Source organism: Mus pahari, chromosome X, assembly GCF_900095145.1.
Source record: "Mus pahari chromosome X, PAHARI_EIJ_v1.1, whole genome shotgun sequence".
NCBI classification, from domain to species: Eukaryota; Metazoa; Chordata; class Mammalia; order Rodentia; family Muridae; genus Mus; species Mus pahari.
Window position 1 is genome coordinate 91,389,467 of NC_034613.1, and position 26,125 is coordinate 91,415,591.

General features: G+C 44.0%; 2 pseudogenes; both read left to right on the forward strand.

The window, feature by feature from the left end:
• Window positions 1–4,506: 4,506 nt before the first annotated feature.
• Window positions 4,507–5,097, forward strand: LOC110314445 (annotated as a pseudogene).
• An 8,344-nt stretch (window positions 5,098–13,441) lies between these two features.
• Window positions 13,442–14,162, forward strand: LOC110314446 (annotated as a pseudogene).
• The last annotated feature ends 11,963 nt before the right edge of the window (window positions 14,163–26,125 follow it).

Here is a 26,125-nt window from a genome sequence, read left to right on the forward strand (position 1 = left end):
GAAGGAGAAGGAGAAGGAGAAGGAGAAGGAGAAGGAGAAGGAGAAGGAGAAGGAGAAGGAGAAGGAGAAGGAGAAGGAGAAGGAGAAGGAGAGAAGGTGTAGGGTCACACACCTGTGACCCCAGAACTTTAGAGGCCGAAGCATGAGGATGATCACAGCTTCAAGAACAGCCTGAGCTATATAATAATAATAATAATAATAATAATAATAATAATAATAGTAATAGTAATAATAGTAATAGTAATAATAATATAATAATCTTTAGACTAGCATGAGCTTCCAGGGCATGCTCTCAGGGACCTTACCTCATTTTCCTAGGCCCCACCTCCTAAAGGTCTCCACACCTCCAAACTACACTTCAGGTGAAGACCAAACCTTTAACATGTAGGCATTCAAGGGACATGAGAAATGCAAACTACAATCATCATCACTTATTTAATAAGTAAGTTTATATTTACTTTTTAAAGAACAGAATAAAAATATATACTAGGGCCAGTGAAATGGCTCATCAGGTAAAGGAGCCTGATGCCAAACCTAGTGACCTGAGTTCAATTCCCAGGACCAACATGGTAGGTAGGAGGAGAGAACCAGCTGCCACTAGTCCTCTGACTGTTCCATGTGCACCATAGCATACACAGCATACGTATATAAATAAAGTAACAAAGTTTTAACGTACACTTATATTTAACATTGATAAGTCAGAAAGGTATGGCTCTTTTGTAGGCCAAACCAAGAGTACTAAACTGCTCTCTCCCTCCCACTCTCCTGTCTGTCATTTTGTGAGTTGCTTCACTGTACCACATAGCTATCCCCTTTCTCAAGATTCTGCCTCCACAGCCCCACATCAATGGAGTCAGTTGAGCCTAAACCGAAATCAAGGTAGGCATCTGTAGGCAGATGTGGAAAGCAGTGGTAAAGCACTGTGGTTTTCCACAATCTCATCATGGAGGATGGGAGGTAGATGCAAAGCCCCACTCCTAGATAAGAAGCTATTGGCATTGGATTGATGCTGGGTAAGGAAAAGTCAGTTTTCTTCCATGGAGTGATTCTTAGTGTATTGATCACATTATTTTTAAAGTCACTGTGTCTTTCTAGGTCCTTTGAGAACCTAGAACACACAGTTTCCTATAACACGGAGAAGACTGCAAAGCTCACCCCACTGGCTCTGTGCTGCTGGCTTAGTACTCTGAAACACTGGGAGTCTTTTCAACACCATTAGAGACACAAGAACCCAACCTTTCCGGACCTCTTACACTTTGATGATGAGCTTCCCATTCAGGGAGTATAGATACAACAGCATGATCCCAGGCTCTTGCCACAGCAGATCCTTCTAGATAGAGCCCAGCTACATACAAATCTGTCAGAGACATTGAAAGATTATGCTTTCTTGCCACCTTGCAGTTAAGACAATGCAATTTGTCTGGAAAGTAACAAGGCTTACTTCTGGGACCAAAGCTCTTGTTATCAGTGTGAGCCTCCAACAATCTATGGATCAGTCTGGCCTCACATCCCTTGGATCAACACTTTCTGAGCAGGGAGGACCAGGTAGGTATGCCTGTGATGGTGGCTGCAAAAACATCCCCTATAAAGGCTGAATAGGAGAACCAAAATGAAGCCTTGGAAAATCTATGTTAAATACATGTCACACACGAGGATGATTTGTACTCCTGAACTACTAGGATTTTTGAAGTTCCTTGTTCCTAGAACAGCACAATGTTAACAGCAGAAATAGAGACAACCAAGTCAGCAGGAAGAGGTGGGGACAAAGGAAGTGTCACACACCCCTTGTTGCTTAAATAAATACATAAATAAATAAATAAATAAATAAATATCTTCCTCAGTTTGTGTTTGTGTTTTGTTTTGAAACATGTTGTCCATATCATTTGGTCTTGACTTATGTTTAAGTTGACTCTGATTGTACCTTGTTCTTTCCTCCTGAAGTTTCCATTGTAGAGTTCATTTAAATCTTTGTTATTTTGAAGGCTTAGATTTTTCAAAACCTACTTTAATTAGGGTTCTTTAATCCTTCACCCTCCCTTCTATCCCACCGACCAGAGGTAGGGAAAAAAGACGAGTTAATAGGAATGGAGATCACCTGTTTAGAAATAGTTCTTTGGGGCTATCCCAATCTTCGTTGTCAGCATGAATCTGCAGAAGTGGCAAGAAGCAGCCAGAATATCACAAGAAATTCTTTGGCAAGTTACTCCCTATGAAGTCATAACAATCGAAGATTAGCAAGGACCAATGCAAAAGCCTCGTTACTCTGTCTGTGGGATTATATTTATACTCTTTCTAATCATCACATATTGTTTCATGTGTCTACTACAGCAAAACAGCCTCTCACCTGTGTTTGCTTCAGCAAAACATCACATGACATAACTAAGTCTCCAAAGAGACCACATCATTATTTGACTATATTCAAATAAGTATCTAGACACAATATGAAATTCTTAGGTCCATCTGTAGACAGTGCCTTATAATCTCTATCACTGAACTACCTAGTCTCCTAAGTACAAGGATTGCAGAAATGCAGCACCAAGAACCCTTAAAGAAACTTCTTTCTAGTGTTTGTGAGGGGTGGACTTGTTTTGTTTTGAAACATGGTCTAACTATGTTGCCCTGGCTGGCCTGGAACTCACTACATTGACCAGATTGGCTGTAAACTCATAGAATTTAAGCCTGCCTCTACCTCCCAAGTACTGGAATTAAAGGCAGGCATCACCATGCCAACCCTTAACCTCTTACTTTAACCAATTTTGAAAAGATTTTTATTCTATTTATGTGTATATGTGTGTTGCTGTGTACCCACAGAGGCCAGAAGAGGGCATCAGATCCCCTGGAGCTGGAGCTACAGGCTACCTGTTACTGATGCGGGGAAACTACATGTGGGTCCTCAGCATGAACTTCCAAAATGTACTGTGCTCGATGCTCAAGAAGAATGAAGAAAGGGGAGGAGAGAGGTAGGGAGGGGAGGCAGGGAGGCATCTGGGAAAAAAAAAACCCAGCCTGACATTCCAGTTGTTTGCAATCTCATGGCACATCCTCCAGTTACATGGCAGAAGGGGGAGGGGTAAAAAGAAAAGGGGGAAAGAAAGAAAAGTAACTTAAGTAAACACACACAGTGAGAAAAGATGGATCTGATGATCCATGAAGGCAGAGAGGAGGAAAGAAGGGAAGATAAGCATCTTACCTGTGTTGAACCAGGGAGTGGGAGGGAAGAGGAAGAGGAAGAAGAAAAAGAAAAAAATCAGAAGAAACATTGGGGCAGAGGGAGGAAGGGACACGGAGACAACTTAATACAACTTGAATAAGACGAGGCAGCCTGGGCGTCATGGTCCCGCCTTGGAGTCCTCAGTGCAGTGTGGCGCTGGTCTGGTTGTGTCGGTGGCACTGACTGGAGTTTCTGGGGTAAGGAGCTGAAGGCGGGGCATAGTCTTTAAGTGGCTTCCCTCACCCCAAACACTGAGGCCCCAGTGGCTGACCAGCAATAGTCTATGAAGAGGCAGGAGAAGCAATGGGTGTGGCTGGCTGGTGCCCCTCTGCAGGCAGGTGCTGGCTGGACAGCCTCTCTTCTTTCTGCTGCCCACTCCCCAGCATGGGATGGGCAGGTCTTGGGAGCACTGGACAAGCAGTCTACAACCAAGCTATATCACCAATCCCTGTTTTGGTTTTCTTTTCTTTTTTTTTTTTTTGTGACAGCTTCATTGAGGTTAGATTTACATGCATAGATTCTTATGTTTTAAGTTTATGTTTTAATGATTTTTGTAACTATGTTCAACATGGAAATTAGCCTATATTTATTGTAGTGTCTTTATCCCATTTTTGGTATCAGGGTAATACAGGCTTTGTAGAATGGGTTTGGAGTGTTCCTTTCTTTTCTGCTTTATAGGAAAGTCTGAGAGGTATACTATCGGGTCTACATGGAAGTTTGGTATAATTCAGCAATGAATCATCCAGCCCTAAGGAGCTTTCACTTAATGGTTCAGCCTCTGGTTGTTATGGGTTTGTTTGTTTCTATATTCTCAATTTAATCCCATGTATTTTGTACTCTAGCTAAAACTCCCAGAACCACACTGAATAACATGAGCATCTGTCTTAATTAGGGATTCCATTGCTGCAATAAAATATCGTGGCCAAAAGCATCTTTGGGGAGGGAAGAGTTTATTCCATTTACAATCTCACATCAAAGGAAGCAGAATTAAAATGAACCTAACAAACAGTCACAGAATATTTCACCCAAAAGAAATGTACAGGTTTCCTCAATAGCCCATGGGACTTTCTCCCATGGGCAGGAACTCTAAGTAGGCAGGACCTGATAAAGCCATGGAGGAATGCTTCTTACTGGCATGAGGACAATACTGTCATCATAAACATTCTTCCCCTTTCTGTCTTGTGGAATACTTCGGAGTAGTGCTAGTGTTAGCTCTTTCATAAAAATGTACACGATTGGAGTTGCGCCAGCGTCCGGGTCTGAGAAGAGCGGGAGGAGGTGGCGGCCTTGGGAAGATGGCTCCTTCTCCTACCAAACCACCTAAAAGAGATGAAAAAGAGAGAAAAAGGCGGAGACCTTCACCTAAACCGACCAAAGTGCACATTGGGAGGCTTACCAGGAATGTGACCAAGGATCATATCATGGAAATATTTTCTACTTACGGGAAAATTAAAATGATCGACATGCCTGTCGAGAGGTTGCATCCTCACCTCTCCAAAGGCTATGCGTATGTGGAGTTTGAAAACCCTGATGAAGCAGAGAAGGCACTGAAGCACATGGATGGAGGACAAATTGATGGCCAAGAGATCACCGCTACTGCTGTGTTGGCACCCTGGCCTCGGCCACCACCTCGGTAATTCAGCCCTCCCAGGAGAATGCTTCCACCACCTCCCATGTGGCATAGGTCACCCCCCACGGATGAGGAGAAGGTCTCGATCCCCAAGATGCAGGTCCCCTGTGTGCAGGAGGTCTCGATCTCCTGGCCACCGCCACCACAGGAGCCGGTCCAGCTCCAACTCCTCCCGCTAAGCAGGGACATTGATTCGTAACTTATGTTCCCCAGACTCGGTTTTGTCCTTTTCTCTTAGCCAAATGAGGATCTGTAGGGAAGGACCCCTTCCTGGGTAGGCTCTGAAGACAGCAGTTGAGACATTTCCTCTACAGAAGGGTACTGTTGATTCAGGATTGTTCCATAGAGGTACCCTGTAGTTTTCTGGCTAGAAAGTTCATCCCTTTAGTTCTTGATAGTCTGGTAGCAGAGCCAGTTGGAACCTATGGCAGCACACCGTTTTCCACAGATGACCCAGAACCAGACAACCTGGTCAAACCCCCACTGTGCCACACCTGTGGAAAGGACCANGCNGCTGTTCTGTTGGGCCTGACCATNCCCTGCTGAGTACTCTTCAACTTNGAGGGTTAAAACCTTTGAAGGATTCCTCCACAAATGGTTGTCTTTTCTGTCCCTGTGTCTCTGTTACTTTCTAGAATTGATGAGCCAGTTCTACAGGGTCCTCATGAAACCTACCCTGCCCCCATTGTCACCTGCCATTCATGGTGATGTTGCAGGTTAACCTTGGCAGTGTGTACATTGCCCCTTTTTGCTTTTATTGTACAGTCAGTACTATAAAATTTGTTTTGAGTTTTATAACTTTGTAGCATTTTAGATAAGGTTGTATTTGTACTTGTGTAGAGTGAAAGGACTGTTGAATAAAACCTAGGATTAGAAAAAAAAATGTACACGATTCTAGGCTTTTTCTTCTGCAGAGGCTTTTATTATTGCCTTTGTGTCATTGCTTGTCCTCAGTGTATTTATTGATTTTTCCAAGTTATATGTGTCTAGGTAATTTTTAAGTGTTCCCCAAAGTTCCTCTAGATTTTGTTGGAATTTGTTGTAACTTTGCCCTTTTTAACCCAATTTTATTTTTTTATTTTTCTTTTCTTTATTGGATATTTTCTTTATTTACATTTCAAATGTTACCCCCTTTCCCAGTTCCCCCTCCGGAAACTCCCTATCCCATCCCCCTTCCCCTGCCTCTATGAGGGTGCTCCCCCACCAACCCACTCCTGTCCTCCCACCCTGACATTCCCGTACACTGGGGCATCAAACATCCTCAGGCCGGGCCTCTCCTCCCACTGATGTCCTACAAGGCCATCCTCTGCCACATATGCAGCCAACACCATGTTAACCCAGTTTTATTAATTTGAGGTTTTTTCTATCTTTCCTTTCATCTGAGGTCTGCTTGGCTAGGAAACTGCCAATCTTGTTTATCGTTTAAAACAACCAACTTTTTCTTTAATAGATTCTATGCATCACTGCTTGGCATTGTATTAATTTCCGTACCAGTCTTTATTGTTTCCTGCTGCCCGGTGCTTTGGGACTTGGCTTGCTCTTATTTTTCTAAGACCTGAGCTGCATCACTGTTATTTTATAGCTCTTTAATTTTTCAGTGTAGGCACTCATGGCTACAAACTTTCCTGTTACAAATGCCTTGGCTTAGAAAGGAGGGAGTGTGTGTGTCCCACAAGATGGCTCCACAGATAAAGAAAGCACTTGTCATGCAGGCCCAGTAAGCTGAGTTCAGTACCTAGAATGTGAAGGTTAAAAGGGAAAACAATTCCACATCCCTGTGACCTCCCCATGAATGCTGTGCTAGCCATGTGTACACCCTCCTCACATAATCACACACACACACATAAATCGTAATAATAAATAAAATAACATTTGTTTTCTAGAGAGAACTGTATTTTAAAGGGAGATGTAATCAGGATGTAAAGTAGATACGTAAATTAATAAAAAATTATTTAAAAAATTGCTAAATATATGGAAACTATTCACAACAACAGAAAAACTAACATGTAGGAGGCCACGGCCCCTTCCCTGGGCTACCCGAAGCCGCACCTTAAAGATGGCACCTGTTGGCTATGGAGCTTGTGGTAAACAGGTCCATATTTGGTGGTGATATGTTCCCGCTCTTCTGGTTGGCTGAGGCCACACGCCCCAATTGGAGTGGATATGAGAGTATAAAAGGGCTTGTATCCCGGGGCTCAGGGGNACTTTCTAGAATTGATGAGCCAGTTCTACAGGGTCCTCATGAAACCTACCCTGCCCCCATTGTCACCTGCCATTCATGGTGATGTTGCAGGTTAACCTTGGCAGTGTGTACATTGCCCCTTTTTGCTTTTATTGTACAGTCAGTACTATAAAATTTGTTTTGAGTTTTATAACTTTGTAGCATTTTAGATAAGGTTGTATTTGTACTTGTGTAGAGTGAAAGGACTGTTGAATAAAACCTAGGATTAGAAAAAAAAATGTACACGATTCTAGGCTTTTTCTTCTGCAGAGGCTTTTATTATTGCCTTTGTGTCATTGCTTGTCCTCAGTGTATTTATTGATTTTTCCAAGTTATATGTGTCTAGGTAATTTTTAAGTGTTCCCCAAAGTTCCTCTAGATTTTGTTGGAATTTGTTGTAACTTTGCCCTTTTTAACCCAATTTTATTTTTTTATTTTTCTTTTCTTTATTGGATATTTTCTTTATTTACATTTCAAATGTTACCCCCTTTCCCAGTTCCCCCTCCGGAAACTCCCTATCCCATCCCCCTTCCCCTGCCTCTATGAGGGTGCTCCCCCACCAACCCACTCCTGTCCTCCCACCCTGACATTCCCGTACACTGGGGCATCAAACATCCTCAGGCCGGGCCTCTCCTCCCACTGATGTCCTACAAGGCCATCCTCTGCCACATATGCAGCCAACACCATGTTAACCCAGTTTTATTAATTTGAGGTTTTTTCTATCTTTCCTTTCATCTGAGGTCTGCTTGGCTAGGAAACTGCCAATCTTGTTTATCGTTTAAAACAACCAACTTTTTCTTTAATAGATTCTATGCATCACTGCTTGGCATTGTATTAATTTCCGTACCAGTCTTTATTGTTTCCTGCTGCCCGGTGCTTTGGGACTTGGCTTGCTCTTATTTTTCTAAGACCTGAGCTGCATCACTGTTATTTTATAGCTCTTTAATTTTTCAGTGTAGGCACTCATGGCTACAAACTTTCCTGTTACAAATGCCTTGGCTTAGAAAGGAGGGAGTGTGTGTGTCCCACAAGATGGCTCCACAGATAAAGAAAGCACTTGTCATGCAGGCCCAGTAAGCTGAGTTCAGTACCTAGAATGTGAAGGTTAAAAGGGAAAACAATTCCACATCCCTGTGACCTCCCCATGAATGCTGTGCTAGCCATGTGTACACCCTCCTCACATAATCACACACACACACATAAATCGTAATAATAAATAAAATAACATTTGTTTTCTAGAGAGAACTGTATTTTAAAGGGAGATGTAATCAGGATGTAAAGTAGATACGTAAATTAATAAAAAATTATTTAAAAAATTGCTAAATATATGGAAACTATTCACAACAACAGAAAAACTAACATGTAGGAGGCCACGGCCCCTTCCCTGGGCTACCCGAAGCCGCACCTTAAAGATGGCACCTGTTGGCTATGGAGCTTGTGGTAAACAGGTCCATATTTGGTGGTGATATGTTCCCGCTCTTCTGGTTGGCTGAGGCCACACGCCCCAATTGGAGTGGATATGAGAGTATAAAAGGGCTTGTATCCCGGGGCTCAGGGGAGATGAAGGGGGAGATGAAGAGGGAGATGAAGAGGGAGATGAAGGGGGAGATGAAGAGGGAGATGAAGAGGGAGATGAAGGGGGAGATGAAAAGGGAGATGAAGAGGGAGATGAAGAAGGAAGCTTACTGAATAAACTGCTCTTAGAAGAACTGGTGGTTGCATCTTTCTTGCTGGTCGAGAGAGGGCGCGACACTAACAAACCAATAAAGTCAAATGAAATAAATGCAAAAAAAGTAAAAAGAGAAACAGAAAAGGTTCTGGTAAGTTGTGTTTTGTTTTCTTTTGATTCTAAGAATTTTTTTAATCTCCTCTCTGGTTTCTTTTATTTGGGGATCTTAGTAGCTGTCTACTCTGGAGTGTTCCGTTTTACTTAATAAAGAGAAATCTGCTGTAGCAGCAACAGCATCGACCTTTACTATAGAGGGAACTGTACTTACAACTGACTAAAGGCTATTAATCACCAATATCCACTCTAAAGCAAGTGAAACACTACCGTACAATGTGAAGAACGCCATGTGAAAAAAATCGTTTAGGGTAAAAGTGCACACAGGAAACGAGCAAGCTAGATGAAGAAGGAAGAAGAGGGTAGAAACGAAGGAGAAACAAGGATAAAGCACTGAAGAGACAAAGGAAAGCAGGGAATATGGTCACAGTGCATTGTGTGGGATTCTCCAGTAATTAATGAAATACTGTTTTAAAAAAACAAAGGAAAAGTAAAGGAGTGAAAAATGTTAAGGAGTGAAGAAAAAAATCAAGAAATTGGAAAAGATAAAGGAAAAATAATGGGGCTACAGAGATGACTTCCAGAGTTCAGTTTTCAGCACCCACATGGTGGTTTACAACCCTCTCTAACTCCAGTTCCAGGGGACATAATGCTGTCTTCTGGCCTCTGCAGGCAGTAGGCACACATAATGTGAACACACAGGCAGACAAAAACACTCATCCATATAAAATAAAAAGGGGTTTGGGGGGGTGCTGGAGAGATGGCTCAGTGGTTAAGAGCACTGAATGCTCTTCCAGAGGTCCTAAGTTCAATTCCCAGTCACCACATGGTGGCTCACAACCATCTGTAATGGGATCCAAGCCCTCTTCTGGTGTGTGTAAAGACAGCTCCAGTGTACTCATATAAATAAAATAAACCTTTTTTTTTTTTTAAGAAAAAAAAGTTTTTTGTTTTTTTGTGGTTTGTTTTTGTTTTTTGTTTTTTTTTGTTTGTTTGTTTTTTGTTTTGTTTTCTGAGACGGGACTTCTCTGTGTAGCCTTAGCTGTCCTGGAACTCACTCTGTAGACCAGGCTGGCCTTGAACTCAGAGATCTTCCTGTCTCTGCCTCCTAGATGCTGGGATTAAAGGCCTGTGTCACTATTTATTTAAAAATAAATACGAAAGAAAGTAATGTTCAAAAAGAAAAGATTTTTCAATAATGAAAAATTTAAAGGGAGAATAAGAAAACAAAATCTACAGAGTGAGGGGACTCCAATGGAAGAGTTAGAGAAAAGACTGAAGGAGTTGAAAGGGTTTGCAACCTCATAGGAAGAACAGTGTCAACCAACCAGAGTTCCCAAGGACTAAACCACCAACCAAGGAGTGCACATGGAGGGACCCATGGCTCTAGCCGCTTATGTAGCAGAGGATAGCCTTGTTGGGCATCAATGGGAGGAGAGGCCCTTGGTCCTGTGAAGGCTCAATGCTCTAGTGGAGGGGAATTCAAGTGCAAGGAAGTGGGAATGGGCAGGTGAGTGGGGAAGCACCCTCATAGAAGCAAGGGGGAGGGACATGGGAATGGGAGTTTGCAGAGGGTAAACCAGGAAGGGAGATAACATTTGAAATGTAAATAAATAAATTAACCAATAAAAATAAATAAAATAAAATTTAAAAAGAAAAGGAAATCTGAGATTTTACCTGGGTATGATGGCAACCGGTGGGGGGCAGGAAGATGAACAGGTCAAAATCAGATTACACTACGTACCAATTTAAGGCCAGCCAGCCTGGGCTATATGATGAGACTGTTGGTTTTTTTAAAAAGGTGTTTTAAGCAAACAACAACAACAAAAAAAAAAAAAAACAAAAGACCAATAAGATAAAGTCATACTACAGCTAAAAGAATAATAAAATAAGAAAACATAGGGAATAAAAAAAAAGTGTAACAGGTCCCCAGAACTTAATACTACAATGACTCCATGACAATGAAAGAGCCATTCAGGCTGTAAACTGAGCACATAGACAGCAGCACCTGCCAAAATGAAAACAAAGGCCTAATCCATCAAAGTCCATGTGGTGGGAAAGTCTCTAACTGCACTAAGCTTGCCTTTTGGCTTCTGTAGCTCTGCTTCTGGCTAACTGTTCTTGTTAACTGAAGTATGTCAACCCAGGGCATGGGTTTTGTGCTTAAAAGTTCACCCTGAGAAAGGTTTGGGGCTGCACTGGGATCCTGAACACACAATGTAGTCGCTAGCCTGCTAATAAAGACTTTCTATTGGCTGAAACTCAGGTCTGAGCAGCCTTCTCTGGTGAATTTCCCCCACAAGGAAAAGAAGAAAGATTAACCAGTGGTGAGGAAATGCATAAATAAACTTACATGAATGTGTGAAAAAGACTAAAACCTAAAAACATATTTTTAAAATTTTTGATGTGTACAAATGTTTTGCCTGCATGTATGTGTGTGCAGAATGTTCATGCCTACCTCCTGCAGAGGCCAGAGTCGGGCATTGGATCCTCTAGAAGCGGAGTTACATGGCCTACCCTGTGAGTGCTAGGAACTGAACTTGGGTCTTCTGCAGGAACAGCAAGTGCTCTTTAACTGCTGAACCAATCTCTCTGGCCCCTAAAAACATAGTTTTAATTCAATTAACACAGAAGTACCACTGACAGTGTAATAAAAAGAAAAGCAGGAAGAAGCATGAGAGACAGGAAAAAGATGATGAAATATTGAAGCTGGCAGGTACTTGTACACGGCAGATGACAGGTCGGGGGCTCTTGTCTTTCCTACAGAACACGCTGGTTTTGAACCTGTACTGGACTGTCCAATGTCCACCGGAGTTGTCTTCACTTTCTTTTCCCACCAAGGGCCTCTGCCACAGATACTTAGCTTTACAACCTATGAGTTAGGCAGTTTCTCTTCCTCTCCTGAAACATCTCGGGTTGGCTAAGGGTCTATCTGCAAGTATAACTCCTCGGGTTTGATAAGGGTCTATCTGCAAGTGTCTCCCAAGTGAGAACCAATCATAACCCTAGAGTTGATATGAACAGAGGACCTGTCTTTGTATTTTCAAGACCTTGAAAATATTCATCACCCTGTTGAAATGATGCAGCTTTGAGTGTCAAGTAGACTTCTGGAGCTACAGAAACTCTCTATTCCATGAATGACAGAAAGGTGGTCCAAACTGACCTCAGGCTCCAACTGCCAAACTCCGGCATTATTCTCAATTAGTTAAAAACTACTCCCAGATCCCAGGCAGGGTGACTTCGCCCTCTACATTCCACTGCTTGACTGAGCCACTAGTTGCCTTCACCTCTGAGCTTGGCGGTGTCTTTCTTTCCCACTCATTTACATTATATGCATGAATGAAATTATAGTAAGCCCATTATTAACTATAAATATACATTAGTAAACCACTTAAATTGTTTTAATATCAATATCCAAAAAAGATCTCTACATACCAGGATGATAATCTCTTATTCCCATTTTCATAATGCTTTAAAATCTATAAGGTATTTTCATTAGCTTTAACTATCAGATTGACACAGCCTAGAGTCATCTCAGGCAAGTCTCAATTGTGGAATGGTCTATATCAAGTTAACCTGAGAAGGTGTCAATGAGGGATTGTCTGGATTGTTAATTAATACAAGAGGGCTAAACCCATTATGGGTGACACCATCCCTAGGCCTGAGCCATATAAGAAAGCTAGCTAAGCATCGGCCTTTGAGTGAGCCACAGAGGCAGCCAGCAAGCATCCACTTTAAGTCCTTGCTTAAGTTCCTGCACTGACCCTCAATGACAGAAAATTTAACCTGGAAGTGTAAGCCAAACCAACCCCATTTTTCCCCAGGGTTGCTTTTATCACAACAACAGGTTGAAACTAGAACACAAGGCTGTGTTATACAGTCCACAGAATTCACTTTAGTAATTGTGTAGAATAGAGTTACTGTCCTGGGTAGAACCAGCAAGAAAGTACAAAATTTTACTTCATTATCACCACACCCCCAATTATAAATAAAGACTCCAGATTTGCTCAGAAGTGCCTTATGGGGAGGGTTAATATTCACCTTTTAACATTTTCCATTGCATATTCAGCCTCAATCAAACTTTTCCACAACAGACCTTGGTGAATCCAGAGGTCCAAGCCCAGGTTTAGGAAGTGGCCTTCTTCAGTAAACACAGTTTCATTCATCTCTAAATGGATGGATCCACTTGCTAAGGTGCAAATAAATGCATTGTGCTGTATGAGGAAAACTTCTAAAACCCCATTTGGCTATGGCTTCTACCACAAACTTCTCACCTGGAATTATTAGATTTCTAGTCTGCTGGCCAACCTTACAGAAGCTCCTAGAGTACCAGCCCCTACGCTGAGATAATCCAAGGTAAGGGTAGCTTTGAGGGGACAGGTGTGGGAAGCTGCAGGGAGCCAATGGAGTTGTCCCTGGGACCTGGAGGGAGGTGGTGAAGGTGTGACCCTTTCAGTAGACCAGCAGCACTTTACAAAGCTAGCTGCAGGACATGTGCAGCAAGGGCACATACACGTGGTCATCTCTACTTATGACCACATACACAAGACGCCCATGGACATCAAGAGCCCTTCAAGCATCAGAATGTAAAGGGTAATGGAGATTCAGATCTTGCTGAGACCCCACTATGAGAGTATCTTATGCATAAGAGGCATCCACCCACCCTGAAAGCAATCACGGATGACCACATCATTCAGGACACAACAGAGGCAAACCTGCACAAACTACTCAAGAGCTAGCCGTTGAGCAATGAACACATCTTCTACTTCCTCTACGAGATCCTTCAGGATCTCTAGTATACATTTACCTAAAGTGTGCCACAGGAACCTGAAGCCCTCCAATCTGATTATCAACATCACCTGCAAGCTCAAGATCTATAATTTTAGCCTGGCCTAAATTGCTGGCCCTGAGTATGATCTCATGGGCTTCTGATGATGTGTGGCCACATGTTAGAACCCAGACCCAGAGATCATACTTAACTCCAAGGGCTCCACTAAGTCCATCAGCATCTGGTCTGAGGGCAGCATTCTGCCTGAGATGCTGGTCCATCTTCCTGGAAAGCCCTACCTAGACTAGTCTGACCACATTCTATGTATCCTTGGTTCCCTATTCCAGGATGACATACATTGTATCATCAACGTGAAGATTCCAAAGTACCCACAGCCTCTGCCCTCTAACACCAAGCAAGGTATCCTAGACCAAGAATTTCCCTCAATCTAACTGCAAAGCTCTTAACTTGCTGGACAAGATGTTAATCCTCAAACCCAGCAAGTGGTTCCCAGTGCAGGAAGCACTGGTTCAGCCCTGCCTGGACTAGTACTGTGGCCCGACATATGGGCAAATGACCAAGAAGCCCTTCACTCTTCTTTTTTTTTTCTATTTTTGGTTTAGTTTGGCTTGTCTTTTGGGGACAGGATCTCACTATGAAACAGTAGCTAGCCTGGAACTTCACTATGTTGACCAGGCTGGTCTTGAACTCAGAGATACACATACCTCAGCCTCACAAGTGCTAGGATTAAAAGCATACCATGTCCTACTAGCAGTTCACCTTTGACATGGACTCTGATAATCTCTCAAGATGAAGCTGCTCCTTCTCGAAGATTGTTAGAAAATGAATGCTACTTAACCCAGACCCTAGGTAGCCCAGACTGGATATAGGGCGAGCCTGGCCATCTCTTTTCACATTACCTTATTATTCAAGGTAAGGCCAGCACAAACTCTACAAAGTGCAGTGAGGAGTGGACCAATCCTCAGATGGACACAACGGATTGAAATGGAATCTTCTTCCCACTCATGTGTAATGTACTTGATATCACTGCACTAGACATTACATGGGGAATAACCAACCCAAGCCCCTAAACTAAAAAGAATTTTAGGTTTCTATTTAGCAGAGAAGGCAAAATACAAAAAGGGAACAGTGTGAGATGCAGACTTCTTAGATAACATCTAGGACCTCAAGGACAATGGACATACAGCGAGACTACAAGGGGCTTGGCCACTGCCAACATTTACGTTTGAGAATGGCTCTGATTTGGGGTGGGGGTGGGACTCCTCAACAGGAAAACCATGGCTATTTTCACCTAGTGGTGCAAGCAAGGGCCTGCTAGCTGATCTGGCAGCCTGCCAAATCTCCTAAACCACAGGTAAATAGCACAGTCCACTCCTTTTTGCATGCTGGTGATCAAACCTGAGGCCTTGGGCAACCTCTGGTATACTGGCAAGCACTACCACTAAGCTCTATTCCCAGCCTAAAAAGCCAACTTCTGCCTGGGATTAAGCCTTACTCATTACCTATGTCCTTCTCAAAACAAAAACAAAAACAAAAAAACCAACAGCCTCTGGTGGGGAATGTCTACAGTGTGTATGAGCACAGGATCTGCTAGACCCCCCCCCCCAACTGACTGACACTTTCCATGATTCTTTTCCCTTCAGACTGTGATACCTTTAAAGCCAAGGGGCTATTCTCTATAGCCATCCTAGCTGGATGCTGAACTTCCCCCTTCCACATCACCACCATCATTTTGGCTCATGCCACTCTCCCTATAGCTAGGCTCTAAGATGATACCAGTGACTGCTCTGAGCAGTTTGCTGAAAGCAGTAGTTTTATAGGCATTGCCTTTGTGAACCACAAAAGAAATATCAAAACCAAAGGTCAGTCATCCCTGTGAAGAGCTGCTCACTTTCTGCCTTCTATGGGGCTGCAAACCCCCTCAGCTCCTTCAGTCCCTTCAACTCCTCCATTGGGGATCCCTGAGCTCAGTCCAATGGTTGGATGTGAGCATGCCCCTCTGTATTTGTCAGGCTCTGGCAGAGCCTCTCAGGAGACAGCCATTACAGGCTTCCATCAGTAAGTACTTCCCAGCATCCACAATAGCATCCAGGTTTGGTGGCTGTATATGGGATGGATCCCCAGGTGGGGCAGTCTCGGGATGGCCTTTTCTTTCGTTTCTGCTCCACACTTTGTCTCCATATTTCCTCCTGTGAGTATTTTGTTCACCTTTTTAAGAAGTACTGAAGCATCCACATATTGGTCTTCCTTCTTCTTAGGGTTCATATGGTCTGTGAATTGTATCTTGGGTATTTCAAACTTTTGGGCTAATATACACTTATCAGTGAGTGCATACCGTGTGTGAAGACATGTTTTTAAAGGTCACCACATTAGGAAGGTTGATCTAAGAGAAGCCTTTAAAGGGAGACATGGGGTGGGGCAGGAAACAAGAGTGGGAACATGGCAAAGTGACATTTGGCTGCAAACCTCCTTCTGCTCATGCCACTGTGTGTTATTCTCAGACCTAGTGGCTGAGCATGTAGGGACCTCAGCCAGAACAGGGAATACAGCTGGCTGTCATCTGGGTTTAAATGTAGCCAGCTTGTGGAAGAGTTCATGGAGGCGTTGTCTTAGTCAGGGTTTCTATTCCTGCACAAACATCATGACCAAGAAGCAAGTTGGGGAGGAAAGGGTTTATTCAGCTTACATTTCCACATTGATGTTCATCACTGAAAGAAGTCAGGACTGGAACTCAAGCAGGTCAGGAAGCAGGAGCCATGGAGGGATGTTCTTTACTGACTTGCTTCCACTGGCTTGCTCAGCCTGCTCTCTTATAGAACACAAGACCACCAGCCCAAGGATGGCAACACCCACAGGGGACCTCCCGCCTTTGATCACTAATTGAGAAAATGCCTTACAGCTGGATCTCATGGAGGCATTTCCCCAACTGAAGCTCCTTTCTCTGTGATAACTCCAGCCTGTGTCAAGTTGACACAAAACTAGCCAGTACAGGTGTATAGAAGATACACAGCAGAAAAGGTCTTTCCCTGCCAAGACAAACACCATGGGCAAAACAGACCAAAGAGCAAAGACCAAGGCTGTCTTCTCCATCCCCGATGCAGGCTGCCCTGCCCAGCCCTGCAGTTCGAGCTGTCTTAGGAAACAACTCCTCATCATCTACAATGGTGCCACAGGGACGTAAAAGAACATTTCTCCAGGAAATCCCTGGAATTTTATTCTAGGAAGAACTGCCAAAGGAGGCACTATCCCCTAGGAAAAGAATAATTTCACAATTCTGATAACTTATCTTACAGCCAAGTCTGCAGATACATCTTTGCTGGCTGTGGTCTACAAATTGTAACATCACTACAGGCAAAACAAAGAGAGCTGAGAGTTTTTTCCGTCCTCACTTGTGGCCCAAACTATAAATAAACTCATTTCCTTCTACCAATTCCTGTTTCATGGTTTGGGTTTGGGTTTGGGTTTGGGTTTTGGTTTTGGTTTTGGTGAAGCAAACAAGGAACTTCACATCTTGCTAGTATCCCTTTGCAATGATATGGAGGTGGCAAGGCCACACTGAAGGGGATTTAGTAACTGGCTTCAGAGGGAATCTTTTTGGTTCTTGTGACCTTTTCCCCTGGAAATGCGGTAAATGATTCAATTGCTGTGTAACTTTCAGCAAAGCTGGTCACCTAGCAGCAGCAGGGAAATGGAAGAACTTGTTTCTTTGACTTTGTTTATGGAGCAAGTGTAAACACAGAATTCTAAAACTCACTTCTCTTTTTAGTGGGTGTGGCTAGTGAGCTGGCTTTTTGTAATTGGTGTGGGGGGGGGCGGTTTCCTTGGTTTTTTTTTTTCCATTTGAGAGTTTGTTTATTTGATTGGTTGAATTGTTTTGTCTTTTGAGACAGGGTCTTACTTTGCAGCCCAGGCTGACTTCAAACTCACTTTGCGAGTTACCTGAGAGAGTCTCCAGCGGTCATATTGGCATATTTATGATCTATTTTCCTAATTGCTAATTGATTTAGGAGGGCCCTGCCCACTGGACGTAGTGCCAGCCTTAGGCAGGTGGGCCCTGGCTATATTTTTTTTAAAAAGTTCTTTTTTTATTAGATATTTTCTTTATTTACATTTCAAATGCTATCCTGAAAGTTCCCTATACCTTCCCCCCGCCCCTGCTCCCCTACCCACCCACTCCCACTTCTTGGCCCTGGCATTCCCCTGTATTGGGGCATATATAGTTTGCAAGACCAAGGGGCCTCTCTTCCCAATGATGGCAGAATAGGCCATCTTCTGCTACATATGCAGCTATGAATACACAAATCCTCATATAGGATGAACACATGCATCATCAGACAGAATGACTATGTGCACCTCCTTGTAAGATGTGTTCACCAAATGAAATAAGTGTGAGAATCCTACTGAAACACTGTCTAGGGGTTGTTATCTTTTTTATATTATTCTTTAATGTACAAATGAGAAGATCATATTGCTTTTTTATCTTAATACAATGCTTGATATATACTTTATTTTGTAAGATTATAAAATGGTGCTCAATTTAACATATAGTTATTATTACTGAATAAATCAAATCTTTAAGGGGAAACGAAGAACTATCACATTTCAGCACTCTTTTCCTGGTAAAGAGGAGAGAAAGTCATGCTTGTATTGTGTGTTGTGTTGAGGATATTTTAGGCAAGCAGTTTAGATTTCTCATTTGTAGACATGCCCATGATCTCAGAAGTGAAGTTGGTTTCCTCCTATTTTGTTCTATACAATCAGAAGACATACATTGTCATTATTGCTGATTTTAATAATCCCAGTGAAAATGTTTATAAATTAGAGACTGTGGTGGTTTGAATAAAATGACACCTATAAAAAAATAGTTAGCTAAGCAAGCAAGCCAGGGAGAGCAAGCCAATAAGTAATGTTCCTCCGTGGTTTCTGCTCCAGTTCCTGCTTCAGCTTCTGCCTTGATATGGCCAGATGAAGGACTGTGTGACCTAGAAGTGTATCGTGAATAAAGCATTTCCTCCCCACGTTGCTTTTGGTCATTGTGTTTACCACAGCCACAGATACATTAAAGTAAAGCACCCAGCATTCCCCCGCCTCATACTTGCAGGTACTGAGATTACAGGTGTGTGGTTCATCAAACATGGAAAGGGCTCTTGCCTTCAGTTATAAACACAGGGCAGTTCTTTGCAGTTGGCCTCACACAAGGGTAGGGAGCTTCTTGATTATTTTTGCTTTTCCAAGTGCGCATGGCTCAAGATGAAGTTTAGCCTTGCCAGGTCAAACTAGGATCTTTGTTCATTTTCATAAAAAAATATAGAGAGAGGGTGCCAATAGTTTGAGTATGACCGTGGCATTGTCACTTAACCTCAACAGTCTGCCATATTCTCCGACTCACCAAGATTCCTCCCTGGGTCTTCACTGAGTGCTGAAATCCAGGTCCACTATTGCTACAATGCCTACACCAGACAGGGTCACCACTAAGGACCTTGGACTGCCTCTCTCGGGCTTCTTATCTAGTTTTTTGACCCTACTAATCAGCTGGTCTCCTATCATCTCCAGTAGAACCTCTGCCACCGGGATAAAAATGTTGAAAGTCCAGGGATACAACCCAGCCCAAAGGAACCAGATAGTCAACACAAGGGAAACATATAGGGCATAAAATAGCAAGGGATGTGGGGTCTGTGGCATCTGTGAGTGCAGATCCCACCTCAGTGTGGCAGTGGCTAGTCAGTAGACCTGATCCTCATCACTGCCAAGCAGGCGACTTCCCCCGTGTTATCTAATCCTACTATTTTCAGTGTTCTGAGTTTTTAACATGTGGGCAGCCAGTGCAAAATGTTTCAAAACACTGTAGGTCACACAGGGTGTGAATGCTGGACTGAGCCTTCTGGGCCCCACTTGGCAGCTTCTACTTCCATCCCCAAGGAGGCCTGCTTCCCTCTGCTTGCCCTCCACCCCACTTGCCAAAGGTGCTCAGTGTAGCTGCTCTGATGCCTAGGCCCAACAAGGAATTAGCTTTAGCATTAAAAACAAATCCGTTCATCGCCTAGTGGATACTGCTCAGCTTCAGTAGCTGCATTTATCTGTGAAACCAGCCTCATTCTGAGACCAGATCCATCTCATAAAATGGACACCCCCCAAGTACTTTTGAGCAGGGGCTTCATTTGAACCCCTGGCATTGACCTTACCTACAAAAGCTGAGAAAGTATTTTCAAATTGAAGGAGCATGAGGTTCGTCTTCTTCACATTTCTTTGGGAGCAGTTGAGCAAGAGACATGGGGATATAAATGGGGAATAAGTCTCAGAATATATTCAAGAACATCCTCTTCTGAATGAAGAACAGTAAGGCCCAGAGTAGCTGTAGCTCTCTGAGTAGTTCACGCTTCCACAGAATCAGGAAGAATGTTTGGAGGAGCCTAGGTGGTAGCTTTGTAGACATGTCAGGCAGCAAAGAAAAGCAATTTTCATAACCAGGGCTAGAAAGGAGCCCAGTGACAGAGCACTTGCTTAGCACGGATGAGGAACTCAATTCCAACCTGAACACCACAGGGAGAAAACAGGTTACTTCCACAAGCGACTCCAGAAAGGAACCAAAAGACAAATTACAGGACATACACGCGAAGCACAAACATTCAGAAACATGCCCATGCTCACAGAACATACAGTGCTCACATGTCCCTGTTCACATGTCCCTCTGCCCACAACTCTAAACTCCAGCTAGCTTTAGCCGCCATTAAACCCATCCCTTCTCCTTCCCCTCCCCTGTTTTCAACACATGCATTGATATTTCAGGCATAGAACTTATTCCTGTTCAACATTAATAGCACCAGAGGAACTTTTAACCTAGAATTACACCTCTTTCCAAAGACATTTAACACTGGACCCCAGCAAAGGCCCCAGGCTCTGTGAGCATGTGAAAAACCTCAGGGCCTGCCTAGGGGGATTAGCAGAAGTAATCTTTCCAGGATAGTGGCTTTTGTAGGCCCCAGGACTGGTCTCCAAGCCCGGAACAAGCTCCTTGGGCCTGTTGGGTCCATGTGGCTCTGGGCTCAGGGAGGAAGCAGGTACATTCTTTGCCTGCCTTCCCTTTGCTCTTAGGAGGCCAAGCGGGATGAAGCCTTCAGTGTGGCTCCCAAAGCCTCAGGCAATTCCTGAATGTAAATTCACTGTGCCTGCTGCCTGGATTAAAAAGCAGCACAGGGCCCCTACAAGAGCAATTTGAGAAACAGCTTCAAAAACCCCCTCCCTCCTCAACAACAAACCCTGCCTCCCCCTCCCACTCCCCTGCCTTCCCCCACTCCCTGCCCAAGCACCTGGCTTCCACCATTACTCATTCCTGCCCACCCTGGGCAAGCTCCCTGTTGAAATGTAAATACATCGTCCAATTAACACCTATTAACACATCTGCACGGATTCCTTTTCCCAGCTTTGGTGACAAAATAGCCTAGAGAACAGAAAGTCCAGTACTGAAAGAGATGGTAAATAGGTTTAGGTAAAGGAAGAAGCCTGAGAGCCGCAGCAATGATTCTCTTACAGATAACAGAGGGCTTGATCCTCACAGTAACTCGGGTGGGTCCTCAGAAATGGCACCTGGGCTTGCGGAGGTTAATTGACTTTCCCACAGCTAATCAGGGCTGTATGTCACTTTACAAACACTTCTGGGACCTCTGCTCCACTCAGGCAGTAAGCTCTTTGTCCAGGATACAGAGGTGGTTAAGACAGCATCACTTTCAAGGCACCGAATGTACTGCAGGTGACCCTCGGTAAGCAAAGACCTCCACGTGAGGCCGTGGAAGTGGGGAAGTCTTGCTGCAGCCACTGAGGCTTGAAGAGAGATAGACACTCTCCAGATGGTCGCCTCACCCCTGCTGATAAGCTCCACCAGCCCCCACACTGGTTTTCCCAGGCAGTGGTTACAGGAGAATGCTCTACATGGGCACCCTGCTCCCAAGCCCTAAGTCAGGTCAGCCAGGCTTCCAAGTCCTCATGATTGAAGGTCAGCTTCTGTGGTATTGAAAACGAACCGTTTGTTCCTTATTGGTGTGACCTCATGAAAAAGAAAGGTGAGGGAAAATTGTGTGCCAGACTTTTTTGTAGACATTATCTCATTTTGTCCTCCAGTAGCCCAAAGCAGTGTACCAGGAAGGCCGCAGGTTGACAGACTGAAGAAATGAAGCTTTGGAGCGCTCCAACTTGCTGGAGACTGGGATTCTAACTCAGGCCTGTGCAGTGGGGCTGATCACTCTATTGTCTCTGGCTTGTTGTGAGCTGGCCTTCTGTAACCTTTGCCCTTTTCACTACTCATTCCACCCACTCAGTCACCCATGAAGCACCAGAACATTGAAGACACTATTCTTGAATAGGCTGCAGTAGAGGTTCTAAGTTAGACAAGCTAAAGACATTATCTTCCAGGACTTTCCAGAATATAACCTTGCCAAGATTGAAAGCTAAGAGGTCACATTGCCCAACCTCTTCATCTTACCTTATAAGGAAGCAGAATTCTGGCAAGGACAAAGGAGAGGATGATGGGCTGGTGAGGGGCTGAGCCAGGCTCTCAAGCTTTGTAGGCTCAGAAGCATCTAATTTAAAACGCATATGTCATCTCCTGACTCGATAGCTCTCAGAACTCTGGCACTCAGGCAGGACAGTTGCCACAAATCTGGGCCAGCCTGGACCTACATAGTGAGTTCCAGGCCAGCTTGGGATATATAGTGAAATCCTGTCTCAGGGGCAGGAGAAAAAAAGAAAGGAAGGAAGGGGACAGAAGGTGGAAAAGAAAAGAGAAGAGAAACAAAATGAAGAAGAAAAGAAGGAAGGGTGAAAGGAGGCAGGGATAGAGGGCAAACCCCAAAGCATAGCCCATGATGCTGTAGTTAAAGAAGAAAATCCTGGGCTGCTGTCATCCAGGAGACCTTCCTCAGGGGAACAACACTCACTCCAGCATTGCAGGACACAGAGTGGGAGATGGACAGGGCAGGAGACAGCCCAGGGTGCGGAATACTCTGAACAAAGCTCCAAAGCAAAGGCAGAGAAAGGGCTTGCCCAATGCTGCCCCATTCAGGCCAGAGAGTTAAAGTGAGGGGCTTTTCTCATGGGGCTCACAGAAGACAGAGCATGGGAAATAAGAACCAGTGACAAGTTTCATGACGACAACAAGGGAGAGAGGACACCCTCCGAGGTGTCATTTAGTCATAACTTAAAAGGTGAGAGATGTGGAGATCATAACTGGGGATGTTTCCGAAGTTTTATTTGCTTTGCTCTAAGCCAGGTAAAGGACAAATTGAGCAACATTTTGCCCTACTTTCTGATTTGGTCAAGATACAGTGGGGTCCAGAAAAGAGGAAAATGATTTCTGGATCACTGGATAAAATTACTTAGGTAGGCGCCTTGCCTGGCAGAGTAGGTACTATCTAAGGGCACACTTGGTCCTAGAATTCAGGCCTCTCACTGAGCCTAAATTTGCAAAGAGTAACCTAAATTCCCCAGCTTCCAGACCCTGTAGGGCCCAAAGACCTTGCAGCCAAGGCTAGCTCCTGTGGCTCTACCTGAAATAAGCAGACAGAGTCTCTCTCTCTCTCTCTCTCTCTCTCTCTCTCTCTCTCTCTCTCTCTTCAATTTTTGAGACAGGTTGTCTCTGTATAGCCCTGGCTGTCCTGGAACTCACTTTGTAGACCAGGCTGGCCTCGAACTCAGAAATCACCCTGCCTCTGCCTCCCGAGTGCTGGGATTAAAGGCATGCGCCACCATGCCTGGCTCCTCTTTCTCTTTCTTAAAAATGCCTTATTTATTTTTTTTATTTTATGTGCACTGGTGTTTTGCATGTTTTACTTCTGTGGGAGGAAATCAGATCCCCTAGAACTGTTGTTACAGACAGTTCTGAGCTACCATGTGGGTGCTGGGAGTTGAACTGAAGTCTCCTGGAAGAGCAGCCGGTGGTCTTAACAGCTGAGCCATCTCTCCAGGCCCCATCTTTCTCTTTTTTAAACTCAGACTCCTGCTCAACAGCCAGGACCTGAGCCTCATGCTGGAACATGGTCCATTAAATTTCAGTAACTTACCTTGTATACGTCTCACCTGTAATCCCAGCACACAGGAGACTGAATCAGAAGGCTCTCAAGTTCAAGGCCAGCCCGGACTACAGAATGAGAGTTTGCTTTCAAATGTTTTTCCAGTGACTCTTCATTACCCAACCCCTAACCCTACAGCAAGTGCACCCATGGCCTTAACATAGGTCCAAAATTGCTTTATGGCAAAACTGTCAGGTTGTCTTCTGTCCTGGCAGTCCCTCTCTGTGGCCTTCTCTTCCTTGAAGATGCTATTTATCTATGGTTATGTGTGCTGCACTCTTGTTGTCTCTATGTTCACCCCGTCTCCTTCTCTGGAAGAAATAATCATAACAGATTATTGATATGAAGATGGAAGTAGCTAATTGGGAATGAGAATGCATGCCTATAATCCTAGTAAGAGGTTGAGACAAAAAGATGGAGAACTCAAGGCCAGTCTGTGCTACATGTTGAGACCTTGTCCCTAAAGAAGCAAACAAAAGATCAAAGTGAATAATGGGGTTTGTGGAGTATTTGGGTTTTGACTGGGTGGAACTTTAGGTCTTAGTGAGCAGATATGGAAAGTCTCTTTGGTTTATTAGTTTAAGGGGAGGGCAAGATGAAGAGGATGAGACAAGGTGTTGCTGCTATGTTGCTGAAGCTGGCCTTGAACTCTGTGCCCCTTGCAACTAGTATTGTAGGTGTATAACACCATGTCTGGTTGGGTCTACATGGTTTGGGTTGGGTTGGGTTTGAGACATGTCTTGCTGTGTATTGGACACTGGCCTCAAATTCATCACTATCATTCTTCACTGTCCTGAGTACTGGGATTACAAGCATCACTGTGCCCTGCTGGCTAGCTCCCACCCTCACCCCTCACTTTCTTCAAATAGGTATTTCCTGTGTGTGTGCCTGGAAAAATGGCACAATGGTTAAGAGTACTGACAGCTCTTCTGGAGGACCCAGGTTTTATTCTAAGTACCCACATGGTGGATTACAATCATTGGTAATTCCAGCTCTAGAGAGCACAAAGACTTTATTGGCCTCCACAGGGACCAGGCACACACACAGTGGCTAACAACCATCTGGAACTCCAGTTCCAGAGGATCTTGTCCCCTCTTTTGGTATACATGTAGTACACAGACATGCCTACAGGCAAAACACCCATACACAGAAAAAAATTAAAAATAATAATTTAAGAAATAAATCAGGTACTTTGGAATGGGGGTATCTCTCATGGCCAAATACTTACCTAGTAGAAGTGAAGCACTGGATTCTATCCTCTGTGTGACAAAAATTGAATAAAAACAAATAAAATTGGATACTTTGCCTGAATCCCTAAAGTGGTATTAGACAGTTGGCTGCAGAGTGTGGTGGCATACCTGTGTCCCAGCCACTTGGGAAGATAAGACAAAAGGCCTAGGAGACTCGGGCCAGCCTGAATCATCTAGTAAAATGCTGTTGAATTTTTTTCTTTATTTTACTAAAAGATGAACACTGGCCGTTCTGACAATATGTAGTTAAACTGTGATTCTCAAAGGCAGAAGGTAAGAGGACAGTGTAGGAACAAGAAAGAGCCAAGACCCAGCTTTGTCATAACTGCGGGGTGAGTTTATTTGTTTTTGACCATAATGATGATTAATATTATGGCAACACCCTGCATTGCGGGTCTAAAAACACAATTCTCTCCCAAACTATGACTCAGCCTCCATGTTCCCAGATCTCCCCGGCATTCCTGGGAAGGCAGCTGGGGCCTCCACATAGCTCGATTGCATCCTTGTGCCTTTTGCAGTTGGACAGGACGAAGCAGACTGGATTGCTGCAGCTAGGTGCTCAACCTTAAGGGAAGAGTGATAAAATGGAGGGTACATCCTGCCTACAACCTGCTGCCATGCAGGCTGCTTCTTGGCCAAACCGCACATTTAATACCATCCCAAGCACCATCATAGTTTTAGTGGAAGGAGAGGGGTAGGGTATTTACCTGTTTCCACAACATTCTATACTTCCAGAACTATACCCCCTTCTCTCTCTCTCTCTCTCTCTCTCTCTCTCTCTCTCTCTCTCTCCTTTCTTGGGGACTCTGTGATTATATCTTTTATTTTAAGAAATGAAACAATAACTTAGCTCCTCTGCTAAGACTATATAGCCTTGGGTGTGGCTTTTCAGTTAACTGATGCCAGAGGAGCAGAAGTGGAAAAGGATGGGGGATGTGAGAGGCAAAATCTTAGAAGCCCAAGTATTCTAATTAGCATCACTTTTGAGCGCATGATCCAGGCCTTCTGACTGCAGCCAAGAGCTCCATCCAAAAAGATGTGTGATTCTCCCCAGTGAGTCAGCGAAAGCGCAGAGAAACGGGGTTATCAGAGGAGAGGGTCTATGAGCTTTCATTCAGCCTCCCAAAATGAACAGGAAGGGGGGGTCTCAATGCATCAGCCAGGAGGCTCTGCAAGCAGA